At 43.0% G+C, this 17,316-nt stretch overlaps 1 protein-coding gene across 6 annotated transcripts in view; it reads right to left on the reverse strand.

Moving 5' to 3' along the window:
- The window catches only part of LOC145530250 (uncharacterized), a 107,570-nt gene that overhangs the window by 63,704 nt on the left and 26,550 nt on the right, over positions 1-17,316 (reverse strand). For 4 of the 6 annotated variants that reach the window (XR_014071599.1, XR_014071600.1, XM_081551224.1 and 1 more), the window contains exon 2: positions 4,179-4,233. The gene's annotated coding sequence lies outside the window, so the exon portion shown is untranslated. Of the gene's footprint in view, positions 1-4,178; positions 4,234-15,536; positions 15,634-15,895; positions 16,349-17,316 lie in introns of those variants that run through there. The other 2 variants (XM_081551223.1, XR_014071601.1) reach the window with 2 other exon arrangements.

Here is a 17,316-nt window from a genome sequence, read left to right on the forward strand (position 1 = left end):
GAAATTTTGTATTTTCCTTCAGTACCTCAGGAATATAAAACCTTGCTGTATGCCAGGGTGAAGAACTTAAGCTAAGGAATTGACTCTATGGGTGCTACAACAAAACAAACACACAAAGAAAAACAAAGAAAAAAATAAAATAAAACACTGAATTAACCAAGTATGGTAACTGGGGAATAAAGGGAAGTTATCGTGGGCATCAGGACTGGGGAGCTCAGAGGAGGATCTGGCTCAGGAGGATGGTGCTCAAGTCAGATCTTCAATGAAGGACCACTGCTGAGCTGCTACTCTTGAAGAGGGAAAGTTAAAATTGTACATAACCTCCTGCTTGTTCTGCCTCTGTAACTCAGCTTGCTCCTTGCCAAGTCTGGATCACGTAGGTCACCTAGTCTCAGAAAGTGTGGGTTTACGATACTAGGAACTGGAGCTGATCTCACGCACCCTCGTCCTGCTCTTTGCAACTGCCCAGTCCCTGCAAACCTGCTTAATCATGCCTGTCCGTGTAAAGGTCAGGCATTTCCCGCCCCCCCTGCCATCTTGACTGCCCTCCCCGCACGCGCGAAATCCCTTAGTTTAAACCAGCCTATTAACAGCTAGTGCTGCCCACTACAGACTGTCTATAAAAACTCTGTAACCCCTTTGTTCAGGGCTCAGAGCTTACAGTGTTAACTCCTCTGGGCCCGCTGGTGTAATAAACCTGAGTTGTCCAACTCTCCGAGTGTGGCGCTTGTTTTCTCAATTACTGGTTTCTGCAACACTCTAAGACATAATGAGGCTGATTTTCTAAGTGACAAATGAAGCTGAGGAAGGAAGCAAGGGCATTGTTACAGCAACACTGAAAGCAGAGGGGGAGGATCTAGTCTCTCCTTCATTTTCCGGTCTTGCTGAAACACGAGGGAAGGGAGTAGGGCACGAAAGAACTGGAAGACACAGCATAAACTGATTAGAACGAACTATATTCAAGATGGCGGAAACCTAGAACTTGATCCTCAGTATATGCTCATTGTAACACATCGGTAAGCTAAATGACACACCCAGAGGCGCCATGACAGTTCCAAGGTCAGCCATCAAAGGTCAGAAAGTGGGCGGTGGCCCGCTTTTTGGAAATCTCTGCCCGTTCTTCAAAATAATTGGAATAATCCTCCTACTCATTAGCTTATGAAATTATCCAGCCCATAAAAGCTAACCATACAATTTTTTAAGGCTGCAATGGCTCACACTCTGTGGAGCGTGTTTCTCTCTGAATAAATCCACTTCTTACCTATCACCGTGTCTCTCACTGAATTGTTTCTGCGATGAGACATCAAGAAACTGAGTTTCGTTAGGTCCTGAAATCAGGTCTGTGGAAGCTGGTTTTTGGTTTTGTTATGTTAGGAAGACCGTGGGTTTTCGCTGGGTTTGAGTCCCAGGCATGTGAGTTAAAGTCCTGAACTGGGTTTTAGCCATGTTCAAGTCCTAAGCAGGGTTTCGGCTGAGTCTGAGTCCCAGCCATGTGGGTTAGAATCCCAAGGGGTCAAGTCCCAACCTGAGGTAAACGGCTTCATTGCCATCTTTCCCTGCCACTCACCTTTGGCAGAGCCTATAACAGATGCTAACATGGGCAACTGGTCGAGTTGAAATGTGATTTCAGGGTCTCCCTCTCCCTATCACAGGAGTGGATTAAAGCTGGGAGACAATACATAAGTGATTGGCTCTGCATTAGTGTCTTTCCTTTCAGCTTCCAGTAATACATATCCAGAGAAACAATGGTTTCAGTTAGAGTTTACTCAAGAAACACATTGAGGAAAGTAAGTTATATAATATTAAGACCAAGCAGAACCTTGTGGGACTTCCCTTGTGGCTCAGCTGATAAAGAATTCTCTTACAATGTGAGAGACCTGGGTTTGATCCCTGGGTTGAGAAGAACCCCTGGAGAAGGGAAAGGCTACCCATTCCAGTAAGTGCTTCCCTAGTAGCTCAGTTGGTAAAGAATCTGTTTGCAATGCAGCAGACCTGGGTTCTATCCCCAGGTCAGGAAGATTCCCTGGAGAAGGAAATGGCAACCCACTCCAGTACTATTGCCTGGAGAATTCCATGTACAGATGAGACTGGCAGGCTACAGTCCTTGGGATCGCAAAGAGTTGGACATGACTGTCAACTACAAATTGGCACTTACCAAGAGCATTGCCAACGGTTAAACAACAAAGGCATTTTTGCCATCTGCCTCTACAGAGATTGTGCCCCATGCTGCTATAGCTGTTGACCTTCAACAACCCCTGAGGGAGTTCAGGGTGGAGTGAGGGAATCTGGTGGGACAGGTCTTTAGATAGTTCAGGTGTTTTTAGGAACAGATTTTATGATCTCAATCCTTGTATCTCCTCATATCTAGAGAAGCACTAAATCCCTTCATGGTGACACCAGATCCTCATGACTAACAAAAACCTCTTGTAAAGTGGATGCTTCATGACATTGAACTCCCCCTTCACCAAAAACCTTATATATTGACATTCCCCCACTGCCATTTGGAGCGCTCTCTCAGAACTATCTGGGATGCTGCCTCCTGGGCTGCATTCCTCATTTTGCCCCAGAGGACAGGTTGTTGGCAATGCTCTTGGTAAGTGCCAATTTGTAGCTGACAGTTCCAACTCACAACCCCAACATTGTGTTTTTTTTTTTTTCCCAGTCAACAAATGAGTCCATCTCTGTTTCTCATTTACAATAGTAGGCCTTTCGTCACTCTTAGAAGGGGCAGCTGCTAATCAGGGAAGGATGGTGTTGTGGCTACAATGGAGGAGCAGTGAAAAAACAATAGTGTTGCCTTGGGGGCAGGATCCTGGGTTTCCATCAAGAGATATACATAACAGTATCTTTGAGTTCTTCTGCAGAACTGAAACCTCCAACAAATGGAAGACATTAACTATTTGATGAAGCACTCGTCATTCCAAAGAAGGTTTCAGTTTTCCCATCACCACCTGACCTCAGATGATCTCTGGACTGAAGAAATACACACTTCCTACACCCTAATCCTTACGGGGAACCCTGCCCCTGAGCAATGAGGCAAAGTCCTGGTACCTCCTGAAGGAATCATTTCAGTTCAGTTGCTCAGTCGTGTCTGACTCTTTGCGACCCCATGAATTGCAGCACACCAGGCCTCCCTGTCCATCACCAACTACCAGAGTTTACCCAAACCCATGTCCATCGAGTCGGTGATGCCATCCAACCATCTCATTCTCTGTCGTCCCCTTCTCCTCCTGCCCCCAATCCTTCCCAGCATTAGGGTCTTTTCCAATGAGTCAACTCTTCGCATGAGGTGGCCAAAGTATTGGAGTTTCAGCTTCAACATCAGTCCTTCCAATGAACACCCAGGACTGATCTCCTTTAGGATGGGCTGGTTGGATCTCCTTGCAGTCCAAGGGACTCTCAAGAGTCTTCTCCGACACCATAGTTCAAAAGCATCAATTCTTCGACGCTCAGCTTTCTTCACCATCCAACTCTCACATCCATACATGACTACTGGAAAAACCATAGCCTTGACTAGATGGACCTTTGTTGGCAAAGTAATGTCTCCGCTTTTAAATATGCTATCTAAGTTGGTCATAACCTTCCTTCCAAGGAGTAAAAGTCTTTTAATTTCATGGCTACAGTCACCATCAGCAGTGATTTTGGAGCCCAAACAAATAAAGTCTGACACTGTTTCCACTGCTTCTCCATCTATTTCCCATGAAATGATGGGACCAGATGCCATGATCTTAGTTTTCTGAACGTTGAGCTTTAAGCCAACTTTTTCACTCTCCTATTTCACTTTCATCAAGAATAGACATTACAATATCTTTGAGTTCTTCTACAGGACCTAAGGCTCCCACCCAGGTGGAGGCTGGTAACTTGAGGGTGAGCACAAGATTCCTGGAGCACCACCCTGTTACCTCATCACCAGTCTATCGGAATAAAGTCACACACCCTGTAGCCTTCATCTCAAGTTTTGCCCATTAAAAACTTCCCCCTGAAAACCATCTAAGAGTTCAAGTTTCTGAGCTTGAGTCACCCATTCTTTTTGCTTGGCCGTGCAAGAAACGTTTCCCTGCTCCAAACTCTGACAGCTCCATTTGTTTGGCCTCAATGTGCATTGGACACAGGAACTTACATTCAGTAGCATCGCTAAGAAAATAAAACAAATGTAAAAAGACCTCAGTGTATCTTACCTTTTACTCTGTATGTCTCACATCATCTTGCAGAAAGAAACAATATAGATCTCACCTGAAATATGAAAATATTACATAATTATACAGCATATTTCAGAGAATTCTAGTCCTGAATATACTCACTCATTTTTATAATACTGTTTCCTACATGTGGCTTAATTTTTTTTTTATCAATGAAAATGTGAGAACTTTCTATTAAGTAAAATGTCTACAAAAGCTCTTGTTAGGCTGTAAAAATACACTTAGAAATAAAGTGAAGAAATTTAATTGATGACGCATATGATCTTTATTGGGATTTCATCACTGAGTAGTTAGAAGATTGATTATGCTTTGTCAGCAATTGAGAGAAAGTTTGAGTCTGAAGTGAATAGAGGATTTCATTTTCCAACTCTACTGCTTACTTATCAGCTCTCATAGAGGAAATTTGCAAAATAATATTGAATACATTTCTGTGCATCAGGCTCTTTGTGACTGGGAGGCTGACTCTCCTCTTTTAAGTGTCCATAAAGATCACCTTGTACAGGGACCACAATAGAAGGGAGATGCAAACAAGGAAAGAGGAAATACCTGGACTATGTCTTTTTATCCTATGATTTGATTTCCTATTCTTCCTTATCACAATGCTATGAAAGAATGGGAGCCAGAGATATTAGTAAAGAAACAGGAAAAAACCCTCATTTTCCAGCTTCTTTCACAATGTTGAGATTCCTATTCATTTTTCTCAAGTATTAAACTAAAAACTACACTACTTGTAACCCTTAATCTTCCCTCCATCTTCCACCTCACCATAAAAGCTCTTATCATGAGCAGAGAGGATTTATTATCTTTCTACCTATTTCTCTTCCCCTCCTTCCTCCCACCCAAACCCAAACACATCACATTCACATACACACAACAAACAAGAGGCAAATTATGTTGCACTGGAGGAGATTTCCTGCCTTCCAGTCTAGCTGGCAAAGAGGTTTTATCGACAAAGATCTTAAAGGAATGGTTGAAATGAAGCTACTGTTTGCCAGTGGGATGAGATGTGTTAACTGTGCCAACTAAAGGTTGGCACTTGCCATCTACCTCTAGGATTAGAGAATTAATTCACAAGCTGCTATGACCACAGACCTTTAACATATCCCCCGAAAGAAGTTCAGGGTGAAGATCAGGAAAGAGGCACTCTGTGCCCTGGGAAAGCTGGCAGAATAGGCCATCAGATAGTTATATATTTTCAGGAGAAGATTTTATGAACCGAACTCTTACATCACTTCATAACTAGAAAAGCACTAAAATCTTTCATGGTGATGTCTGCTCCTCTGACTAGCAATAACCCTCCTGGAACTAGCAGTAACTTTCTGCAAAAAATATGTGCTTGATTATATTTACTCCCCCTTCACCACAACCATGTATATATGGACTTCCCCCTACCTCTTTGGGGCAGTTTCTTAGAGTTATCTGAAATGCTCTCTCCCAGGCTATAGTCCTCATTTTGCCCAAAATAAAACTCAATGCACAACCCCAACATTGGGCATTTTTTTCTCAGTCAGCAACTGAATCCATCTCTGTTTCTCATCTACAATAGTAGGTCTTTCTTTACTCTTGAAATCTGTAGAGTGTGTTGTATGTAAAGAGAAAGTTAATTCTTGCCCCTTTTGTAATCATAACTTAATTAAATGCCACTGCAGAAAGAACCAGTGCCAAGGGAGTAAAACATAAGTTTATCCTGGAGACAGAACAAGGAAGCACCATTTTCAGTGAAAATGTTGCCCATCATTGAGAAACAGAAAGAAGAGGTATTAGACCTCTGAAGAGTGAGGGGAAATTTCAAGTTTGCCTTTTTCCCATACTATTGTATGTCCCTGTCTTTCTCTCCCTCATTCTTGAAAAAAACCATTCTAGGAACCTTAAATTAGGGATGAAGGAAGGTTTGAATGAGTGCTCTGAGGAGAACCCTACACTGCTTTTCCCTAAGGTCATTGGTAGTTTATTCCTAGAGAAGTCAAGAAGCTAACACTCCTCTGGAGTGTGCAGGAAGATGCTCTGTTTTAGTAGATATTTGTCTCAAAGTGTGATGTTGGGCTGCATGGACCTGTTAATATAAGAGATCCTATGACAATAGTTCTCTGAAACCATTACATTGTTCCCTTGCTCCATGAGAAACTTTCATGGACCTGCCATCCAAGGTCATGCTGGTTTCAAGTGGTCTCTTAGCCAACAGATCACAAAGGAAGCATGAAGTGCAATTCCAATGATCCTTATCCCAACTAGAGTCCAGGGAGCTACCACCCTTTGACATGGGCTTCACAGTCCAGGACGTTTTAAATATTTAAATGTGTGGTTTTGAAACTGCATAACTCAGATCTAACCCAGCCAAAGTTCCTGTTGGGACTTTTTAATTAATTTTTTGGCTGTGTTGGGCCTTACTTGGAGCAAGAGGGATCTTCATTGCAGTGTGCAGCCTCTCTAGTTGTGGCACAAGGGCTCCAGAGTGCGTGGGTTCCATAGTTGTGGTATGCAGGCTTACTTACCCCACGGCATATGGAATCATAGTTCCCTGAACAGGAATTGTACTGTATCTTGCACTGGAAGGCAGATTATACCACTGGACAACCAGGAGAGTCCTGGGACTATCTTTTAATTAAAATCACTCACCTGGCACCAGGACTTAAGGCCAGGTGCTTTGTGACTCAACACAGGAAGAATTCAGTGAAAGACAAGGTATTGGTAAGAAATGGATTTACTTAGAGAGATACAAATTCCATAGACAGAATGTGGCCCAACTCAAAAGAAGAGAGCATTCCCAGGGCATGGAGTCATCTCAGAAACTGAAAGTGGCCCTAAAATGTATCTACTACTGTGGGAAAGAATCCCTTAGAAGAAATGGAGTAGCCCTCATAGTTAACAAGAGTCCGAAATGCAGTACTTGGGTGCAATCTCAAAAACGACAGAATGATCTCTGTTTGTTTCCAAGGCAAACCATTCAATATTACAGTAATCCAAGTCTATGCCCCAACAAGTAATGCTGACGTTGAACTGTTCTATGAAAATCTACAAGAACTTCTAGAACTAACATCCAAAAAAGACGTCCTTTTCATTACAGGGGACTGGAATGCAAAAGTAGGAAGTCAAGAGATACCTGCAGTAGCAGGCAAATTTGGCCTTGGAGTACAGAATGAAGCAGGGCAAAGGCTAATAGAGTTTTGCCAAGAGAAGACACTGGTCATAGCAAATACCCTCTTTCAACAACACAAGAGAAAATGCTACACACGGACATCACCAGATGGTCAACATCAAAATCAGATTGATTATATTCTTTACAGTTGAAGATGGAGAAGCTCTATATAGTCAGCAAAAACAAGATCGGGACCTGACGGTGGCTCAGATCATGAACTCCTTCCTTATTGCCAAATTCAGACTTAAATTGAAGAAAGTAGGGAAAACCACTAAACCATTCAGGTATGACCTAAATAAAATCCATTACAATTATACAGTGGAAGTGAGAAATAGATTCAAGGGATTAGATCTGATAGATAAGAGTGCCTGAAGATATATGGATGGAGGTTTGTGACACTGTACAGGAGACAGGGAGCAGTACCATCTAGACAATCCCCAAGAAAAAGAAATGCAAAAAGGCAAAATGGTTGTCTGACAAAGCCTTACAAATAGCTGAGAAAAGAAGAGAAGCTAAAGACAAAGGAGAAAAGAAAAGATACCCATTTGAATGCAGAGTTCCAAAGAATACCAAGGAGAGATAAGAAAGCCTTCTTCAGTGATCAATGCAAAGAAATAGAGGAAAATAATAAAATGGGAAAGACTAGAGATCTCTTAAAGAAAGTTAGACTACCAAGGGAACTTTTCATGCAAAGATGGGCACAATAAAGGACATAAATGGTATGGATCTAACAGAAGCAGAAGATATTAAGATAGATGGCAAGAATACACGGAACTATACAAAAAAATATCTCCATGGCCCAGACAACCATGGTGGTGTGATCACTCACCTAGAGCCAGACATCCTGGAATGTGAAGTCAAGTGGGCCTTAGGAAGCATCACTACAAACAAAGCTAGTGGAAGTGATGGGATTTCAGTTGAGCTATTTCAAATCCTAAAAGATGACGCTGTGAAAGTGGTGCACTCAATATGCCAGCAAATTTGGAAAACTCAGCAGTGGCCACAAGACTGGAAAAGATCAGCTTTCATTCCAATTCCAAAGAAAGGCAATGCCAAAGAATGTTCAAACTACAGCACAATTGCGTTCATCTCACACACTAGCAAAGTAATGCTCAAAATCCTCCAAGACAGGTTTCAACAGTATGTGAACTGAGAACTTCCAGGTGTTCAAGCTGGATTTAGAAAAGGCAGAGAAACCAGAGATCAAATTGCCAACATTTGTTAGGTTATAGAAAAAGCAAGAAAGTTCCAGAAAAACATCTACTTCTGCTTTATTGACTACACCAAAGCCTTTGCCTGTGTGGATCACAACAAACTGTGGAAAATTCTTCAAGAGATGGGAATACCAGACCACCTGACCTGCCTCCTGAGAAATCTGTATGCAAGTCAAGAAGCAACAGTTAGAACTGGACATGCAACAACAGACTGGTTCCAAATCAGGAAAGAAGTGTGTCAAGGTTGTATATTGTTACCCTGCTTATTTAACTTACATGCAGAGTACATCATATGAAATGCTGGGCTGGATGAAGCACAAGCTGGAATCAAGATTGCCGGGAGAAATACCAATAACCTCATATATGCAGATGACACCACCCTTATGGCAGAAAGTGAAGAAGAACTAAAGATCCTCTTGGTAAAAGTGAAAGAGGAGAGTGAAAAAGTTGTCTTAAAACTTAACATTCAGAAAGCTAAGATCATGGCATCCGGTCCCATCACTTCATAGTAAATAGATGGAGAAACAATGGAAACAGTGAGAGACTTCAATTTTGGGGGCTCCAAAATCACTGCAGATGGTGACTGCATCCATGAAATTAAAAGATGCTTGCTCCTTGGAAGAAAAGTTATGACCAACCTAGGCAGCATATTAAAAATCAGAGACATTACTTTGCCAACAAAGGTCTGTTTAGTCAAAGATATGTTTTTTCCATTAGTCATGTATGGATGTGAGATTTGGACTATAAAGACAGCTGAGCGCTGAAGAATTGATGCTTTTGAACTGTGGTGTTGGAGTAGACTCTTGAGAGTCCCTTGGACTTTAAGGAGATCCAATCAGCCCATCCTAAAGGAAATCAGTCCTAAATATTCATTGGAATGACTCATGTTGAAGCTGAAGCTCCAATACTTCAGCCAATGATGCGAAGTGACTCATTTGAAAAGACCCTGATGCTGGGCAAGATTGACGGCGAGAAGAGAATGGGATGACAGAGGATGAGATGGTTGGATGGCATCATGGAGTCAATGGACATGAGTTTGGGTAAGCTCTGGGAGTTGGTGATGGACAGGGAATCCTAGTGTGCTGCAGTCCATGGGGTCACAAAGAGTTGGACATGACTTAGTGACTGAACTGAACTAAATTATGAAGTAGTTAGTTTTTAATGTGCTCAGTAATTTCATAGGCTAATAAATGGGAGGATTATTCTATTTCAGGGAAGGGGCAGGGATTTTGAAGAATTAGGCCACCAATCACGTTTTGACCTTTATGGTAGGCCTCAGAACTGTCATGTTGCCTGTGGGTGTGTCACTTAGCATGCCAATGGATTACACCTGATGTATAATGAGGTTTAAGTTATACTGGACGTCAAATCTTCCACCATCCTTGACTTAGTTGGTTTTAACCATTTTATGCCATGGCCTCAATGGCTATGTCATTCATTTAGGACTGTGTACCCTGACCCTATCCCTGCTGTTTCAGTATGTGGCCTCCGTTGTGCTCTTTCCCTAGGGGCGTAAATGTTAAGGCTGGATTTAGGAAAGCCCTTTATAACCCTTGGGCTTCCCTGGTAGCTCAGGCAGTAAAGAATTCTCCTGCAATGCAGGGGACCAGGGTTCAATCCCTGGGTTAGGATGATCCCTTAGAGAAGGAAACGGCTACCCATTCCAGTATTCTTACCTGAAGAATTCCATGGACAGAGAAGCCTGGCTGGCTACATTCCATGGGGTTGCAAAGAGTCAGATATGCCTGAGGGACTAACACGTTCACTTTTTCTTGGTTGGAACTAATGGCAATTAACTCTAGATCACTATTAGTCATGGTCTCTGAATTGTGTGTAAACACATAATTTAAAAGCATATGCTTTTAGTAATTTTCCAAGATGTATAGACATGCAGTATATTTGTATTTGGATGAAAAACACATCTTAACTCTTGAGGTGGGCAACCCCAATTTAACTGACCTCCAGTTGAGTGTCTTCAACCACTCCAAAACAGTGAGGTGCATATTAGCCATAGTTATGGTATATGATGATGATGGTAACGATAATGATGAATAATAAAATAATATCTTAAAACTGCTACGATTCCTTAAGTGTTTATTAGACTCAAGTTCTAAGGACTTTACATATATTAACTCACTTAATCTTCACAACTATTCTCTAATGTCAGTATTATTCATCACCATTTTATAAACAAGGACATATAAGCACAGAAAGGTAAAGGAACTCACCCAATATCACAGAACTAAGAAGTGCAAAGCACAGATTCAGACAATTTAACTCCAGGACATGGGCTCTTAACTTACTAGTTGCTGTCAAGTAAGAGTCTGAAGAGATGAATCCCTCATTTGAAAACATCTGAGGAATTTTGAAAACTCCACACTACATCACCTAAGCTCAGTGGGGATACAGTCACACAACAAAAATAATTATCAGTGAGCTGAATCCTAACAGTTCCTATCTAGATAATGTTTGGTAACATTGACCTCATGATAAAAATCAATCTATCAGCATTAGGTCAGGACTTTTATATGAAAATTTAAGGAAATGGGAGGGTACGGTATAGTCATCATGGGAATTAGAGAAAAATAGATATTACTAGGGGATTGGGATCCCACATTGATGAAGGAATAAAGAACCACTGAGGCAAGGCAAGTCTGTTGTTTTTACACAGAGACATCTTTGGAATAAAAGGTCTACAAACTGAAGCATAACGTCAGAATCATTCCCCCTCTGTTCTCACCAATCAGGAAGCTAAAGCTAAAACAGGGAAGGGCATGGCTGAAGAAGCCAAGCGAAATTCAGAATGAGCTCTCTGTTTTATATTCCCCTTGGCTCTTTAAGAGAGAGCAGTGATGAAATTCTAGGGCATTGAAGTCACTCAGTCCTAGGTTCTCCCCAGCTCTGTCACTGATTCAGATGTGACCTTGGCAAGTTACTTTGACTCTGTAGCATGGGGGAGATCCTTACACCCAGCTCGTGGTACTATTTGATGATTGAATGAGCAAGATAATGCATACAAAGTGCTTAAGACAGAGTCTGGCACAGATCAAGGATTCAGTAACCTCGGTTGACTCTGGGAGGGATGCTCGGCTCTCTTTAATCACCTCCATCAGCTTCCTCAGCCAGTCCTTTGGCTTAACCTTCACCCTGGGCACAGATTCAACCCTCCTTCATCCCTTGCAAAATGACCGTGACCATCTAAGCCACAGCGTCTTCTGCTTACATTATTGCAATAACTTTCTAACTGGTCTCCTGCTATTTTACCTTGTCCTTTTCTGACAATCCTCAGAGCAGTCAAGGCACTCTGTTGAAAATGTTTGAACATAGAAGTCCACTCCACTGCTCAAAATCTCCAGTTGTGTTCCATCTGCAAAGACTTCAGATTGCCCCATCTATCATCACCCCTTTCTTCCTGGCTTCAACTCCTACAACTCCCCACTCACACACCCAACAAAGATTCTCACCTTGACCGAACTCCAGTCAAGCCCCTTTGAGCCCTTTCTCAACCATGCCTCAACCTTGGCCTATTAAGACTTGAACAAGCACTAACATGACTTCTAACAGCTCAAGAGCACCTCCCTAGAATGACTCTAGCCCCCTTAAGTGCCTGCCTGAGAAAACTCAAGGCTTCCAGAAGAATGTACTGTCTGTTCCAGCCAGCACCTGAGGGTAGACGCCCTGTCTCCCTGCCTCACTGGGAGGCTAGGAGCCTAACATAAGCACCAGTTGGCAAACCCAGATGGGTTTCGTATTGACCAACCCCCTTCTCACTTTTTGCAATTTTTCACATCCTTGACTTACTGGATTCCCACTTACTCCTCCCTCATTTCCCTTTAAAATGAGTCATCTCTGTACAAATCAAAGTTGAATTCAGTTCACCCTGGCCCCCTTTCTCTATTGCATTTGTGTAATACTGATTTATGTTTGTCCTCACAGCTTTAGCTGCTGTCCAGCTTCATTTATCTTTGATAACTACTGTCCTCCAGTCACCCTGGGCATCGAATATTCCCCAACTCACCAAGCACAAGTTTTGTCCTAAAACCGTTGCATCTGCTCTGCCCACTCCGAGTCACAGCTGCTTGGCTCCTGTCCTACCCCCCTCAGGTCTTTCCTCAGATGTCAACCCTGCCTGACACCTCCATATGTACCTTTTCTTCTTCTTGCTTTATTATTTTTCCTCCCCACAGTTCTATCGTCAATGCAGGAGATGCAAGAAACATGAGTTCAATCTCTGGGTCAGGAAGATCCCCTGGAGGAGGAAATGGCAACCCACTCCAGTATTCTTCCCTGGGAAATCCCATAGACAGAGGAGCCTGGTGGGCTACTAGCCATGGGGTGACAAAGAGTCAGACACAACTGAGCACATAGCACACATACACGCTTCAACCAGCACTGGACACACTGCAAGGATTTTATTAGTATATTTCATGTTTATCTCCTTACATTAGATTGCAGGTGCCATGAGGACAAAGATTCGTTCACAGTAATATGCCCAGCATGTGGTACAGAGTAGTCCCTTAATAAATGCTTGCCAAATAAATGAATTAATAAATATTAGCAATCGTTGTTGTTCAGCCACTAAATCATTTCCAACTCTTTGCCATCCCATGGAATGCAGCATGCCAGGCTTCCCTGCAATTGCTACTTTTCAACAAATACTATTTTTAAATGATAGTAAGTACTTAACTATTGGTTCCCAGGTGAATCATTGGTAAAGAATTTGCTTGCAATAGAGCAGGCATGGTTTGGATCCCTAGATGGGGAAGATCCCCTGGAGGAGGAAATGGCAACCTACTCCAGTACCCTGGCCTGGAAATCCCATGGACAGAGGAGTCTGGTGGGCTACAGTCCATGGGGTCACAAAAGAGTCCCAAAACACTACTGAGCAGCTAAACAACAACAAATGTACTTAACTGACCAGCAAAGCAATTCAGTCAAAATGAAATAAATCTAACATTAGGGCAAGGAGGATGCTTGCTTCTTGGAAGAAAAGCTATGACCAACCTAGATAGCACATTAAAAAGCAGAGATATACTTTGCCAACAAAGGTCCTTCTAGTTAAAGCTATGGTTTTCCCAGTAGTCATGTATGAATGTGAGAGTTGGACTATAAAGAAAGCTGAGCGCAGAAGAATTGATGCTTTTGAACTGTGGTGTTGGAGAAGACTCTTGAGAGTCCCTTGGACTGCAAGGAGATCCAACCAGTCCCTCCTAAAGGAAATCAGTCCTAAATATTCATTGGAAGGACTGATGCTGAAGCTGAAGCTCCAATACTTTGGCCACCTGATGCGGAGAATTGACTCACTGGAAAAGACCCTGATGCTGGGAAAGATTGAGGGCAGGAGGAGAAGGGGACGACAGAGGATGAGATGGTTGAATGGCATCACCGACTCAATGGACATGAGTTTGAGTAAACTCCGGGAGTTGGTGATGGACAGGGAAGCCTGGTGTGCTGCAGTCCATGGGATCGCAAAGAGTCAGACACGACTGAGTGACTGAACTGAGGGCAAGAGAGCAGAATATGTGGTAATGAGGAAGGTACACTCATTGCCTTTAAGAATTCACTTAAAGGAACATCTGAGGAGGGAGAAAGTAAAAAAAGAGCATTGCTGTACGTCTTCAGAGAAGAAATAATGCTACACAATAGTAACTACATTGGGTTTCAAGATAATCAGAAAATATATTCTATTATTACTTTCAGTTTGACTGTGTTTTTCAAAGCAGCCATTCTGACAAACTGGAATTGTGCTGTATTTATGAGGGGTGAGTCTACTCTTTCTTTCAGGCCCCTACTGAAAGTCCCCCAAAATAATGGTCATCACAAAGACCTCACAAAGACTGGTGAAAAAAATTGTCAATGATTTACATTATTTTAACAAAGAAGGAGGTAGATATCTCATACAGCAGGGGTTAATTTTTATTTGTTTTATGCTAGTTATCTTAGCAGACAACTCAGCACAGGTAAATAACCATCAGGAGAAAGAGTCAACATTCCCCACCCCAGGAAGGCAAGACCTGGATAGTGCAGACAAGAGCCCCTGTCCCAGGGCAGGTCTGTCCCTGTGGAACCCAGAGATGAAATCAGGAACCAGGGTAACGGAGGATGAATCTAACAGCACCTCTATTTGCTTATTCCAATCTAATTCATTAGCGAAATTTCTCAAAGAAACGGACCTTCTTGTCTGGACTGTCTCTGGCATCAGGGATAGTGACACATCCAGTGCATAAAGCCGCAGGGCGCACACACCTCTGGGATTACACATACATTTGCCAGCCCAGCCCAGAAGCGGTGCACAACCTCTTTAATGTGTGAGGCTGTTGTCAGGCAGAATGACGAGCCATCTGAATAATGACACCGGTTGTAGGGTGTAAATGAGACAGCCGCCTGCCCCATCCCACAACACAGAAGTTGAGGCCAAACAGTCTTTTGAAGCAGCAGTCTCTGTCCTGTTATAAATCCCAGTGTCACGGATGAGAAAGAGCCCCTTTACCTGCCAGGTGGTACCTGACCTCTCACCTGTTACCAAGGCCCATTTGCAGCCACCAAATCCTCTTCTATAAATTTCCTAGCAAGGATGGCCCAGCCCTTGGAGGTCCAGAGATAGAAACTCGATCCCTCCGAATGTCAGCATCAAACCTTCCAGAGGGAAGGCAGAGCGACTGGACTCTCCCTCCCCGGGCAGGTGCCACTCACTTCCTCCCATCAGTGCTGTGGTTCCCACCGCTGCAGAGCCAAGGCTCACAATACCCCATGCTCACTCCCTGCGCACCAGGCTATTAGTAACTGCAGGACGCCAGGCTTGCACTGAGAGTGCGGTGCTTGCCAAAAGTTGCACTGCAATCTTAGCAGTCTCTAACGAAGACACCAGCAGACACAGATACCTCCTTGTCAGGTGTGGGGATGTGGGGAATGAAAGTGCTCAGGAAAAGGAAGGCTGTCATTTGGGTTTGTGTGTTTTATTCATCTATTTTTTTTTTTTTTTTTTACCTGAGATGTCATTTAGAAATCTTAAAGGAACTGTATTCCTCAGCATCCCTGGCCTTCCAGCTGTCTTGATTAGTGGCTCTGCGTATGCTGGTCAGATCTGGGGATTAATGATGGCTAATTTGCCCGAGGTTGGTACAGCCCAGGCACCAGACTCTGCACGACCAGCTTTTGCTGCCATATGGGCAGAAGCAGCTGTTTCAATTACTTTCAGTGCCCAGATGTGTCAGACGAGCCACCAGCCCTCTGCGGGGTACATCAGCCGCTAGGCAGCTAATTGCTTCAATCACTGTGGAAGTGCAGTGCTGGGTACTGTGAAAAGGGGTTTTGGGGACAGGCGAGTGCCAGCTGTCACAGCTCACCAGGCCGGCAAGCGGAGAGGCTGTGACTAGACTTCAGCTTCCACGGGCTGGCTGCCGCGTGGCACCTGGGCTGGCTGTGTCTGTGTCTTTTTCAGATGCCCTCTAGGATAGACAGAGGCCTGGACTTGGGTGTGTCTCGCTCCGCATAGACCGTATATCCTGGGAACACGTGGGTCTGTGCTCTGTGAATACCAAGAGATCAAAATTTACAAGATTACAATTAACGTGCAATTCAGGTTGCTTATTTGAATCTGAAGCTTCAAGGCACATGTTTAAAGGATAACCGTCCTGTCCTGGCGTCCAGACAGTGATCAATGGATCAATACATGTGAGAAAGGGGAATGAAAGGCCAGCCCTGCACTCTCCTTGGTCCTTGTGAAAAGAACTCAGAAGCACGCGTCAGGCAAACATGTGTCTTCCCATTGTTTGGAGCAGGAGTGATGAGGAGGAAACCTGGGGAAAATAGGAAACTGTTATCATCATCATAATACTCCTGTTTAGGAAAAGAATAAACATTTGTTTTGTGTTAATTCTATGGTAATCAGGGTGATTGTACTGTACTTAGCTGCTGGTGTTGCCATGGTTATCCCAAGCTGATTGTGATTGTTAATGCCTTAGAATAATCCATAGTGTTTGGTTTGACAACCTCCATCAAAACATGGGTATTAGCTTCACAGCTACATCCTAGCGATTTTGGAGCCCAAAATAAGTTTGCTCTTTTTCAGCTTTATATTATGTGGCATCTCCTCTGGATTATGAAGTAGCTTCCTCCCTTTCTTCTCTTCAAACCTGTTTTTTCCAAGGTCTGCAGTGTAATTAATAGAACTCAGCATTTTTCAAATTGATCTATTGATGAATATATATTAATGCAACTTAGCAAAAAAAAAAAAAAATACTGAGAGAGTAGATGTTAATCTGTCTTGAGGAACCATTCTTGAGTGGCCAGGCCATGGAGCCTGTGAACTTCCATGTCAAGCACAGTAAACCAGAGTTTAAACCAAGATTTGTATCTCGGAGCTGAGCCATCCCTGATTCTATAACATAATCACTGGTTCTCACTCTCCAGCTGGACTCTCAAACAAGTCACAGTGTACTACTTTTGTTATTATTATTGATGGTAGTGGTGGTGCTGCTGGTGGTTGGTAGTATATGTTCCTGAGTATTTAAGTTGATAATACCAAGAACTATGTTTCTTAAGAAAAACATAACATTAAAAATTTCTGGACACTGACTACAAATGAACATTGATCAGAATGTTGGTGACCAGGAGGCCGAGATGAGTTGCATCAGCTCTTCCTAAAATCCGGAAGATGACGTGTGTTTCAGCTAGCTGTGGTTGCATAACAAACAACTTCAAAATTCAGGGGCATAAAAGCAGAATGACTTCCTATTTCTCATGCTTCTGCGGGCCGGTCTGGACA

This window comes from Giraffa tippelskirchi, chromosome 12 (assembly GCF_054371585.1).
Source record: "Giraffa tippelskirchi isolate mGirTip1 chromosome 12, T2T-mGirTip1v1.2.pri, whole genome shotgun sequence".
Classification (NCBI taxonomy): Eukaryota; Metazoa; Chordata; class Mammalia; order Artiodactyla; family Giraffidae; genus Giraffa; species Giraffa tippelskirchi.